Genomic DNA, 13837 nt, shown 5'->3' on the forward strand with positions numbered 1-13837 from the left:
CTAAACCTCAAGGCTATCCTCTACTACATGGTACTACCTCTCATCATTAATTGATGATCCTCACAAATATAGATCATTAATTAATCACTGTCTCTTCACCCAGAAATTCAAACACAGCAGATCAGACACTGCAAGTCCATGTGAACATTTTTCGTATCTTCAGTCAAATATCCCAATAAGCCCTTTCCCTACCTTAGGCTTAAAGAATTCGGGCATTGAGAAACCACTTTTCGTACCGACAATGAATATTCTGAATGTAGCAGAAAACAAGTAATCATTAAGTGCATTGTACCTTGAAAATAACGGAGTAAAAATAGCCACAATGACTTTCCTAACTCCTGATAAATCCTCATTTATTATTTATTAATAATTGACTTATTATTAAGTCACTTATTTCTTATTAACACCCGATTTATTGTTAAAACACAGTTATCTCAGAAGAGACTGGCGAACGAACACAAGCCATCAACTCCTGTGCATTATGTCTTCCGAGAACTTTCACTGAAAAACGGTTTCATTTAACTTCCAAGCTAGGTTTAGTTGAAATGCAAACCATGAATGTAACACAGCTTACAAAAATCTTTGCATTTTTTCTGTAGTGAAATAAGTCCTCATGGACTAAAAAAGGCACATTAAGATACTGAATGGGTAGAAAAGAACGCAAACTACTATGTACAACCCCAGTGCACTGTTGTCTATAAACACCAGAGTACTAAATTCTGAAGTAAATTAGAATTCGGGGAAGTGCATTTAGAGAAAGCACAACACACACAGGCAAACTTAACATTAGTGATGCACCTCCACACCCGAACCCTTAACAAGCCTATGCTTAATTGGAAGAATTCTTAAAAAGTGCTCAACGCTTGACAAACTAACCACATTTGGAAACAATAAAATGAGCTTTCTAATTCCCTACATTATGTTGTGTATGCCTTTTGCATATTTTTCATGGCTTGATTTAGAAAACAAAAACATTTGTCTTCACAAAGTTAAGCAAGTCCAAGCCTCAGCATTTAATTTTTTTAAGTTCATAGTGACAAAGGGGGTTTGAAAAAAAAAAAAAATTACCTTCTAATAGCATGACGATAAGAGGTCAGCCTCTTCTTGAAAAACACAGCTTTAAAAAAAGTCCTAATACATTGCTTCCATCAAGAAGAAGGCTGGTGTTATGAGACAGAATTATTCATAATCACATATATATTAAATTTATAGCAAATAGATTCCACTTCAGAGCAGCAATATAAATGGACTTCAGTGATTCTACGTCCAGATTCTAATTTATGACAAACCCTAAATCAAGTCTTCCAAAACAAAATCTCACTTCAATATTTTTATACCTTCGTTCTAGTTACCATGTTACAATTCATATTTATTTTATGATTCTAACTCCTATCATAATCTCACACCTACGAGACCTTCACATTTCCATTATTCCTGACGTTAAGGACTATATTACGAAACTTTTGTATTTATTAAGTATTATTTTCCAAATTACCACATCAAGAACTGAAAATTTTCATATTTTAAAAATAAAAAGAACATAATCATTCCTCACACAGCCACCCTTCAAGGATGAATTGAAATTGCTTCTCTGAATAATGACAATAAAATATAACAATTCTATAATAGATCACTACCTTTGCTCTGAAGTGAAGGTGATAAAAGACAAAGAAAGACATTTTGGACATGTCTCATATTTGGTACTATCTCTTGATTGATTACACCAGCTTACTAAAGAAAATAAAATGTGCAATGTATTTTCTGATTAATCTAGCCAATCTACCCTCAGATTCTCATGCCAGAAAATTACGTCAAAACATAAACATTAATTTACTAATAATGGTACGTATTTCATTCTAGTGTATCCTCTTTCGACTGGAACATTATACATACCTTTTCCATATGTATTTTTTCCAGTGATGAAGTATGCAATCATATCATCTTTGAATGACAGGCTGCACATAATTAATACCTGCCCTTTATGGCTGTCATCAATTCTATTCAGATAGTATGGGCTTTTCTAGACTTCTTGGAATTTTGGCCTATACCTAATATTTTTACTTTCATTAGAAATTAAATATAGTTTCTCTTTCCATTCCAGTAAGCAGTCTGTTCTACCTTTTTCCTGTCGAACTGAGGAGGCCTCGAAATGAGATTACATTTCCTAATAACTGGGCACAACTATGAATAAGAATAAAGGAAATGTGTTTTATTCTCCACTGGTCCTACCAGTTATTTCAATTAATACTCAAAAATACACACAAATTTTAGTTAGAGTTTAACTCTCTGGTAGTCATTTTAGTGTTAGCATTTTATTCCTTTGTATCAAACTAACAAATTATAGCTAATAGCTTGTGAAGTCCTTCTGTAATTAAAAAAAGAGGACTGTGGCAATGTACATTTCCAGTTTATATTTAAAACATAATGATTTTAAAAAGTGGAACCTCAAAAATCACTAGAACTATTTTGTTTTAATGTTTATTTATTATTGAGAGACAGAGAGTGAGCATGGGAGGGGCCGAGAGACGGGGAGACAGAATCTAAAGCAGGCTCCAGGCTCTGAGCTGTCAGCACAGAGCCCGACGCGGGGCTCGAACCCACGAACCACGAGATCATGACCTGAGCTGAAGTCAGATGCTTAACCGACTGAGCCACCCAGGCGCCCCTCACTAGAACTATTCTAATCTTTTGTTTTCTTTAATAGAATGACACAATCAACCTTTTTTGTTTAGTATATTGCTGCCTTCCATGTCGTTATCAGGCACACAGCAATCTATCAATCACTGAATTTTACAGCAGTTTCTCTAAGTAATTCCTATATTTCTTCAAATCTGGTCTTTCAATCTTTCTGCAGAATAATTGTCTGCAACTTCAAATAAGGTACACTAATCTACTTCTACTTCTGGTTCCCTAAAGAACTTCTTTTATCCTAAGAACAAAACATTCATACTTCAGTAATTATATCAAAGCTTTAAATTGATGATATATACATCAACTCCAAAAGATCTCCAGATTAAAAAAATAATAATAATATATGCAAACTGTTAAAATATAAAAGCAGAACAGATTGCTTTGTGGTTAATATGAAGCAGATCTAAGCCCTATCACTCTGACAAAGGAAATTAAGGAAATTCAGCAGTTTACATATGAATATTGCTTGAGCATCAGGCTCTGGTCCATTTAAGGGACTATTATGCAAATACACAAAAAATCGTGAAGATAGACCAAATGAAGAAATAAATAATTCAATACTTTCTTAGTGCGCCTCCCTGTTCTTAACACTAATTTGCTTCTTCTCTAATAGGAAGAGATGTTGCTCATTTAAGCGCCTCTCTTTCCAATGCAAGAGCTCACTACATATAATTAACCTTTAGAATTTCTGTTAAAAATAAAACAATTGTGCCACCTGCAGGCTGCATGAGATAACACAGAATGAAGTAACTAAAGCAAATTTTCTTAAAAATGAGTACTTGTCGTAGAAGTCTTCTTTATTCAAACAGTGATTTAGGTGTAGTACCAGTGTAAGAATAAATTGAAAATGTCAATGGACAACAGAAAATGTATGCGTAATAGTTTGTGAAAATGGCATTTACAGGTCCTGCCGTGGTAAAAGATGGCCCACAAACAGTATATGCGGCATCATCCATTTCCCACCTGCTTCGCTTGTACACACACGGACTGAAGGATGTGCTCCAAAATGGCACCAGTGGTTCTCTGGCTGGTGATGGTATATACATGCTTTTTATTTCTTTTGTTTGTTATAATCTACATTTTACTAGTTTTCTCTGGTAAGTTTATCCAATTTCACTCTGTGCCCAAAACTTATCTAACACTGAGAAAACAAAACAAACAAACAAAAAAGTACTTTTGTTTGGTTATTTTTAGATAAACCCCACAAGGACAGGGCAAAAAGGAGGAGTAACAGCACACAAATTTGGAGGCAGAAAAGTAAAGAGATGAGTAATTGTTGTCCAAAGAGATTCCAGTAAGCTGAATCCTAAGCCAGCAGTGGGGAAAGCTGAGATAATCACCCGTTCATGCAACAGAATTGCCCAAACGCCCAGGAACCAGCTGTACGAGGAACTGGGGAATGCTATCTGAATGCTAACTGGATCCCCTCCTGCAGTCCAGTGCTGGGTAACAACCCTTCCTCATTCAACAGAAGACTGGGACACTGGAGACTGTTTCTCTGGAGAAGGCAAAAGAGAAGACCTTTAGAATGAAGGATCAACTTACACATGTGGGGGTATACAGGAAGTGTATAAAGAAATTAGCAGATTATCTGATGTGACTGACAATACGGCAAGCTGTGCTGAGAAGCTATTAGATACTGCGGGATGAATCAGTAATAGTTATCAGAGAAAACTAAAGAAAAAATTTTAAGGCAACAATACAGGAAAAGCCAACAGTAAGAAAGGTAACAATGATAATTTGGGACAATATAGGACAATCTCAAGATGTATTCAGTGTAAACACTGAATGCGGATTTAACCAAGAATTGCAAAGTAACTACACTGGAGGAACGAGAGAGGGAAAACCTAGGGGATGGCACTGACCAGCACTCACCCACAGGTAATATGTAAAACAGAAATAGGAAGACAAACAAACGCTGGAACAAAGAGACAAAACCTGTTGCTTATAAGAAAGAAGACTGGGAAAGCAGGGAGAGATGGGGAGATCTGCTGCATTGTTATAACCTTTCAGTACTATCTGTTTAAACTATATGCATGTATTACTGTGTTAAAGTAAATATTTTATCATTTAATAAACATGTTTAGTTAATTTTATAAAAATCCTAACAAGCGGCAGCAGCATACCATAGTGATTTAGAGCACAGGCGCTGGAACCAAACCGCCCAGGTTTAGTATAGATCCACCACTTACAAGTCACCTACTCCTTCTGTGCCTCAGTTGCCTCTTCTGTAGAACAGTTCGTAAGGACTAAATAAGGTTAACACGTGCAAAGTCTTCATGGGTGGGGGTGGGGCTGGCAAACAGCCAGTCAGTCTCAAAAACGTTAGCTAATTATTACTGACAGGTAGCACAGAAACGGTTAAGAGGGTGAACTCGCACACATCCGGAGTTGGCCATATGTATTACCGTATCGTGCATTACAATTCCTTCTTCAAGTAACGAAAAATAGATTCACTGTTCCTCTCACATCTCAACCCTAAACACGAAGGTTTCCTTTCTACTCTCTCTTTCACCTAACCTGGCCTCATTCTCACAGCTACAATACACTAGCTCTTGATCTCTATTTTAACTGTAGTGTACGTTTGAAAACCAAATTCTCATTAAAATCAATAGGAAATGTGGGGGCACCTGGGTGGCTCGGTCGGTTAAGCTCTTGATCTCTGCTCAGGTCATGATCTCATGGTTTGTGGGTTTGACCCCCGTGTCCAGCTCTGTGCTGACAGTGCAGAGCTTGTTTGGGATTGTCTCTCTCCTTTTCTCTGCCCCTGTCCCCGGCTTGTGCTCTCTCTCTCTCTCAAAATAAATAAATGACCATTTTTAAAAAATCATCAGCAAATGTTTGATCTTCAGTGGTGCTGTCATAACATTCACTACCAAAGCTAAGGAGCAAATCAGGCTCTCAGTAAATGCCTCCTGAGCTCCCATTATCCTAGTCCTAGACCAATATAAGACCAGAATCTTGACCTCCAAAGGATTACAGTTTAAATGGGAAGTCAAGATATATACACAAGTACTAGAGGGTAGTAGATAAAAATGCTCTAAGAGTACTAAAGAACAATGAAAGCTGAGACTTGGGCTGATCAAGAAAGGAAAAAAAAAAAAAAAATCTGCTATGGCTATTATCAAAAAAATCAAAACCAAAACCAAAAAAAAAAAAAAAAACCAACCAACCAAACAAAAACCCCATCCTAACAAATAAAACCCCCAGAAAACAAGTGTCAGCAAGATGTGGAGAAATTAGAATCCTTGTGCACTGTTGGGGAGAAAGTAAAATAGTGCAGCTGTTATGGAAACCCATACGATTCCTCAAAAAATTAAACAGAAGTATTACCATTTTCTCCAGGCCTCCTATGTTTGGGTATACACCCAAAAGAACTGAGAGCAGGGGCTGGAACAGATATTGTACACCCATATTCACAGGAGCAATATTCACAGCAGCCAAAAGGTGAAAACAACCCAAATGTACATCGACAGATGAATGGATAAACAAAATGTGCTATAGAACTACAATGAAATATGATTCAACCTTAAAAAAAGAATGAAATTGGAATACAGGCAACAGGACAGATGAAACCTGAAGCCACTATGCTATTAGCTAAATACAAAAAGACAAACGATGTAGGATTCCAGTTGCATGAGATACTCTGAACAGGCACATTCATAGTGATAGAAAGAAAGTGGTCACCTGGGCCTGGGGAGAGAAAGGAAAGGGGAGATTTTGCTTAGGGGACACAGGGTTTCAGTTTGGGAAGATGAAAAAAGTTCTAGAGATAAAGACCGTGGCGATGGTTGCACAACAATGTGGACGTATTTAATGCCATGGAACTGAACACATAAAAATAATTAAAATGGTGAATTTTATGTATATTTTACTACAATATATATTTTTTTTAATTTAAAAACTTTGTGCTAGGTAAAAAAAACAAAGTGAGAAAATGAACAGACATTCCAGGTGAGGAGAGCATCACATCCATAGAAGGAGGTGGGAATTACAGTTCAGAGTGCCTGGAGAGTGGAACAGAATGAACATAAAAAGTGGGCATGTAAGTTAAAAACGTACGTTACAGCACTATTATAGCTTAACTTGAATACCTCGTTAATGGGGTTGACGTTATTTAAACTGCAATGGAAAACTATGAAAGAATTTTTGAGCAAGAGAAATACCACAACTAAAAACTGAACTTGTTTGCAGTTCCACATAAACAGCTGACCTTCACAAATCTGCAATTTACAGAAAAAAAAAATAACACTGCACAGTTGCTTTGACAGGGTCGCAACTATAAATCTTGCAGAAAAATTAAAATAGAGGGGCTTCATGTACCAAAAAAGCTACCCATGAATGTGTTACCTGTTCTCCTTTACTCACTGAGACCGCTTGGCCTGAGAGACTGAAAAGGCACCTAGGACCTTCCATTAGATCTTCAAATGTCTGGCCTCCATTCTAACAGTGGTAGAGAGAAACGGGAGGCATTTCTGGAAGATCATTTCATGGCAGAGGAGTGGAGTGAAGAAAGGAGAAAGACAAGGACACCTGTTTGTTCATTCACTTGTTTATTCAACAAATATTTATTCAGAGCCTACCAAGTATTAGGTGTTCTTCTAGGGGCTGGAGATATCAAAAGTGAAAACGGACAAAAATTCCTGCTTTCATGGAGTTTTCATTCTAAAGAGGGGAGACAGAAAATAAACATGACGTGTCTGGTGGTGATAAGAAATAAGAAAAGAAAGGCAGGTAAGGGAATACAGTGACAGTGGAAGAACTATTTTATCAGTTGATCAGAGGCCTCCTTTGATAAAATGAGCAGAGCTGAATGGAAGAAGCCATGCAAGTATCTGATGGAAGAGCCTTCTAAACAGAGGAAACAGCAAGCACAAAGAATGAGCAGAGAGTATGCTTGTTGCTATGTTCCAAACACACAGAGAAAGCCGGCGCACGGGAGTGGAGTGAGAAAGTGAGGAGGTACGCGGTCCGCTGAAGTCAGGGAACGGAGGGTTCCTACCATAGGGGGCCTTGTAAACCACAGTCAGAACTTCAGATCTCAGACTGAGTTTAATAAGAAGCCTTGGAGGGTTTGCAGCAGAGAACTGGCATGATCTAATTTATAATTTAAAAGCACTGTGAAAGCTGCATGGAGAACAGTCTGTACTGGGCCAAGGGTAATGGTAGGGATACCTACTGGGACACTCGCAATAATCTAGAGCAGAGATCATGGTAGCTTAGACCATGCTAGTTGGTGAGGAGTGGTCAGATTACATCTCAAAGGTAGAGCCAACAGGAATTTCTGATAGACTAGATGTGCCATACGAAAGGAGTCAGGGATGACTCTAATTGTGATACAAGTGAAATAACAAAAATCAAAATTAGATGCCACAGCTCCAAAAACAAAATCTTTCTACCTGTATAAAGTGCCCAAACAGCCTCATAAACTATATAGACTCTATTCCTATCCAGTTGTTCAAACGTATACAGAAAAATCCCACTAAACATCAGGTCAGTTACACAGACCCTGTGCTTACTCTTGTGCAAGGCACTGGCCTCAGGACACAACCCAGAGAACTTATACTTGCTCTTTTCCCCTCTCTTAGCATGAGAGCCACCATATTTATAAACAATACAGTACTTGGTATTTCAGTGCTCACCTAAAGTACAAAGTGAGATGACTGAAGGGTGTGAGGCAGGAGGGGATGGGAGAGATCTCCCATCTGCCCTTCTGAATCTACCCCTCGACTTTCCCCAGACCACTGTGCGTGCCTCAACAACACGCTTCCTTGTGCCTTGAACCCACCGGGGTTCAGCCACAGGGCAGTAGAAGCAGGAGATGAAGGGAGAGCGGAGAGGGGGGTGGTCAAGGTATTTACTTCCCCAGCTCCCTCCCCGTGTAGCCACCTGGGCTGGTTAGATCCTTCAACTGAAGAACACACCTCCATCACAGGATCCTCCCCGCAGGCTCCCTCCTTTCCAGCTCTAGCAACTGCCCCCTTCCCATGCCTCTTCATGATGCCACTCAGCACCTTGCTCTAAATAGCCCCGCAGCACAGCACCACCTCTACACCCGGAATTCACAAAAAGTAGTCATCTAGTAAACTCTCCTCAAATTACCCATTTTTACGGTGCCATCTATTCCCTGCAGGACCCTACAGAAGATTTAGGAGAATAGCATTTAAGTAATTAGAAAAATTTCAACCCGCAGAAGAGGTCACTCTATTTGAAGAAATAGTTCAAACCAAGATTTCCAAATAACTGGCTTTATATAAATGTATTCGCTAGCCATTTATTTATAATGGGAACCCCTATACAAAAACATTCACTTCTTGTTCTCAGATATGGTAAATATCCTTGCAAAATAGCACTATTTTCTGTAGGAAATGACAGACATGTTTATGGAAATAGGCTGGAGACTAACTGGTGTTTAGAGATAAATTACAGGGAGATTCACAAGTTTCCTGAAACTACATAGAAAATTTTGCACGTACACATTTTTCTGAAGAAGTGGTATAACTTTTATCAGTTTTCAAACAGACTTGTGTCTCCCCTAAAACCTAGCACTAGTACAATCCCAAGGAAGTTCTCCTGAAATGTGCCAACCTTAATTCTTCCCTAAAATTTTTCATGTAATAGAAGAAAGCCCTTGATTGCAGCAAAGTATTGAGCAGATCACTAGCTATAGTAAATGTACTGCTTACCAAGTACAAAAATAAATAAAATAAAATAAAATATAATGAAATAAAATAAAATAAAATAAAATCACCATTCCCTCCATTTTGTTTACAGAATCTGCTAATTCTTTCATACACTTAGTATCCAATGGTGCATCTGTAAGGAAGCTGGCCAGAATTGTAGGTACTCCATGGCTATGGAAATACTTCCTCTGAGTGGGAGAAACTGAACACGACAGAAGAGGTTTCAGCTTGCAATACTGGTCTTCTTGCTATTAAATTATAAAATTAAAATTCTACCTAAATCCATTTATTTTGCAATCTTGGAACAGGACAAAAAGAAATCATTACTTAAGAGTCTAGCAAAAAAATGGACACATGCGTAAGTTTGGGGATTTACACATCGGCTGTAAAAGGCAAATGAAGGTCAAGACATTAACAATTAGGCACACTCAAGAGGACAGTTGATCCTTGAACAACATGAGTTTGAAATTTACAGGTCCACTTACATGCAGATTTTTAAAAAATAAATATATTGGGAAAATTTTTGGAGATCTGCAACAATTTGAAAGAACTCACAAACCACATAGCCTAGAAGTACCAAAACATTTAAGAAAAAGTTATGTATATAAGAATACAGTTGATGATATGTATAACACACAAAATATGTGTTCATTGACTGTTTATGTTATTGGTAAGGCTTCTGGTCAACAGCAGGCTATTAGTACTTAAGTTTTGGGGCAATCAAAATTATACATGGATTGTCCACTGCGTTGGTGGGAGGGGTCAATGCTTCTAACCTCCATGTTGTTCGAGGGGCAACTGTGTATCAATTAGAAACTTGCAGATAGGAAGACATTAACATATACTCTAACTCTTAAAGGGTTCTGCCACCCTTTATACAGTCAGTCTAGAATTGTAACTGTTAAACTGTTCTAAAAAAATAATATCACGACTGTCACTGAGATACTATTCACAATGTAGATATTACTAAAATAGGTCTCACTTCACTTAAAAAAAAAAAAAAGTGGAGGTGTTCACATGGTGAACACAGCTTCAGCATGCTGACACGTTCTGTTGATGGCTACGGCCAGGCCACCACCTGACACTGAGGTAGACTGTGGTTAAGGAAAAAGGTTCTGGTGTCAGAGGCAGAGCCGGGTTGAAATTGGAGTTCTATCACCAGAGCACAGCATCAGCCACTGAGAGTATTAAGTGACTTAAGTCATGTAAAGTGCTGACAAGGGTGCATGGTACATAGTAAGCTCCAGTGCTACTTGTTCTTCTCAAACCCACTTCCCCGACTCCTTTCTTGCTGGAAGAGACCCAATTTTGTTCAATCGTGTACCTTCTTGTGAACACGTGCTCCGAGTTAGTGACCTCATTTGCCCAGTGTTAGTCCATTTGGACAGCTGTCATAAAATACTTGAGGCAGATGGCTTATAAACAACATTTATTTCTCACAGTTCTGGAGGCTGGAAGTGCAAGATCATGACGCTGGCAGATGTGATATGGTGGCTGATGAGGGTCCACTTCCTAATTCATAGATGGCACTAAGCATGGGACACATGTCATTGCTCATAAAAACGTTGCCAACAAACACCATTTAAGGAAACCAATACTCCAAGTATGACTCCCACGGACAGAGTTTAAGATCCTGGATTAGATGTATGAAAAGAGAAATTATTCAGTAAGTGTACTTAATTCCTATAGTCTATAGGTTACCAAATAGTTGTTTAGTTTTATGAAATTACAATTTCTAACAAGCTCAGAGAAAAACAAGCCAACACCATGTAATTCATGCTTTGTAAAATAAATAGTTCAAGGACCACCACCTGTATTTACCACGACAAACAAAAACCTGTATGTGGAAAGTTACGAGACAAATTTTAGCTCCGTATATTAGAAAATAAAAAAACCCAAGATTTCCAAATAACTTAAAGCTACCCAACAACACTGTCAGCTATTGAGGTAGGCAGAATAACAACCCTGCCTCCCACCCCCCACTCCTCCAAGATGTCCCACATCCTAACATCCAGAACCTGCGAATATATTATGTTACATGGCAAGGGAGCATTAAGCTTGAAGAAGGAATTAAGGTTGTTAAACAGCTCATGTTGAGATGGGGAAAGAATCCTGGTGGCCCAATATAATCACCAGAGTCCTTATACATGAAGGAAGGAGGAGCTGGGAAACTTAGCTTTCATGAGATATAGCGATCTCCCTCTTACAGATGATGTTCAGGCCGAGTGAGCCAAGTTGTTCATGGTGTGCAGGGGAGTAGGTAAAATGTCATGATGCATCTGGGGCGCCTGGGTGGCTCAGTCGGTCAAGCGTCCGACTTCGGCTCAGGTCATGCATGATCTCGCGGTCCGTGGGTTCCAGCCCTGCGTCGGGCTCTGTGCTGACAGCTCAGAGCCTGGAGCCTGTTTCAGATTCTGTGTCTCCCTCTTTCTCTGACCCTCCCCTGTTCATGCTCTCTTCTCTCTCTGTCTCAAAAATAAATAAATGTTAAAAAAATTAAAAAAAAAAAGTCATGATGCATCAGATAAGGACTGCCTAAGTGAGTTTCCAGAGGCAGAAGTCCTTAAACTGGTTCTAAAGAAAACCCCTGAAACTGCATGCACCTTTCTGTCTGTAACCACCTATGTTCCTTTTTCTGTAGAGAGAGTCTAAAGCATTCAAAGATTCTCTAAAGAATCTGTTTTCCGGGGCACTTGGTTGGCTCAGTCGGTTAAACGTCCAATTCTTGGTTTTGGCTCAAGTCATGATCTCACAGTTTGTGAGTTCAAGCCCCGCATCAGCCTCTGTGCTGACAGCACACAGCCTGCTTGGGATTCTGTCTCCCTCTCTCTTGACCTGACCTTGCTCTTTATCTCTCTCTCTCTCAAAAATAAATAAACAAACATTAAAAAAACAAAAAAAAAGAATGTTTTGCAAACAAGGTTAAGAAACAGTATGGAGTTTCCTCAAAAAGTTAAAAATAGAACTACCCCACAATCCAGCAACTGCACTACTAAGTATTTACCGAAAGGATACAAAAATACAGATCTGGAGGGGCATATGCACCCTTATGTTTATCACAGCATTATCAGCAATAGCCAAATTATGGAAAGAGCCCAAATGTCCATCAACTGATGAATGGATAAAGTGTGTGTGTGCGCGCGCGCGCACACACACACACACACACACACACACACACACACACACACTGGAATATTACTTGGCCCTCAAAAAGAATGAAATCTTGCCATTTGCAACAACATGGATAGAGCGAGAGAGTATTATGTTAAGCGAAATAAGTCAGAGAAAGACAAATACCGTAAGATTTCATTCATGTGGAATTTAAGAATCAAAACAGATGAACACATGGGAAGAAAAAAAAGGGAGAGAGGGAAGCATATCATAAAAGACTCTTAACTATACAGAACAAACTGAGGGTTGATGGAGGGAGGAGGGTGGGGGATGAGCAAAACGGGTGATGGGCATCAAGGAGGGCGCTTGTTATGAGGAGCACTGGGTATTAAATATAAGTGATAAATCATGAAATTCTATGCCTGAAACCAGTATTACACTTTATATTAACTAACTAGAATTTAAATAAAAATTTGAAAGAAAACAAAAGGATACCTTCCTAAATTATTTGCAACACTGAGATTTTACTATGTCATGATTTTCTAAGGTAGTGAGTCTTAAAGTGTAGCCCAGCAAACACCACCATAAAATATCAAAACTTGAGCTCCATCCCAGACAGAATATCTGGGAGCTACAGGAAAGTTCAATATTTCACAAAATGGAGAAAGGGAAAACAGGGAATTCTATACACAGTTAAAAAAAACCACTACACCAAGAGGTATTTTATGAAATATTCAACTGAAGAAACTGAAATAAATTGTTCCCATTACCAAAGCTTAAAATCTCAGTGTACTCATCTTTACCGTGTGACTCTGTAACTTTTTTTTTTTTCTGAGTCTCAGGTAGCTCAGAATATGTAAGCATTGCCTACTACCCCTAATTTTTTATATCAAAATTCATAGTGTGAAGTGCCAGATGATTGGCAGGTAATACATCACACTCAAAAAATGTTAGCCATATCCCCCCACCCTCATGTAAAGAAAAATAATACCCAGCATACTATATTACGTCCTGTTAAATACTAAAAGAATTATGTTAATTCTGTTAATGTCATTACTTAATGCCTACTTTCTGTAATAACTTCTTGGTATGATTCCCCTCCTAATATTCCACTCTTTCAAGCGCATGTTTTGCTTAAAACATTCTTCTCGACCTATGTCTGTGATGTCATAGGTATTTACAAATTAAGTCTCTTGCTTGTCGTCGCGCGGGGCAACCCGAGAGGCCTGGAAGAAAAGATCTCCCAATAAAGAGGGGCCAAGAGAATGAATAAGAATGGCTACCAGTGGCTTTTGAATCTCAGCAAGCTTCGACACCCTGACAGCTTTAGGGGAACCTGAGACTGGGAAGTG

At 38.6% G+C, this 13837-nt stretch overlaps 1 protein-coding gene across 3 annotated transcripts in view; it reads right to left on the bottom strand.

The window, feature by feature from the left end:
* The window catches only part of PDHX (pyruvate dehydrogenase complex component X), a 72649-nt gene that overhangs the window by 58271 nt on the left and 541 nt on the right, over positions 1-13837 (bottom strand). The window contains exon 1 of one of the 3 annotated variants that reach the window (XM_060606332.3): positions 13554-13638. The exons of the other annotated variants lie outside the window; for them this stretch is intronic. The gene's annotated coding sequence lies outside the window, so the exon portion shown is untranslated. Of the gene's footprint in view, positions 1-13553; positions 13639-13837 lie in introns of those variants that run through there. 3 annotated transcript variants of the gene reach the window in all.

The sequence above is a fragment of the Panthera onca genome, chromosome D1, assembly GCF_046562875.1.
Source record: "Panthera onca isolate mPanOnc1 chromosome D1, mPanOnc1 haplotype 2, whole genome shotgun sequence".
Lineage (NCBI taxonomy): Eukaryota > Metazoa > Chordata > Mammalia > Carnivora > Felidae > Panthera > Panthera onca.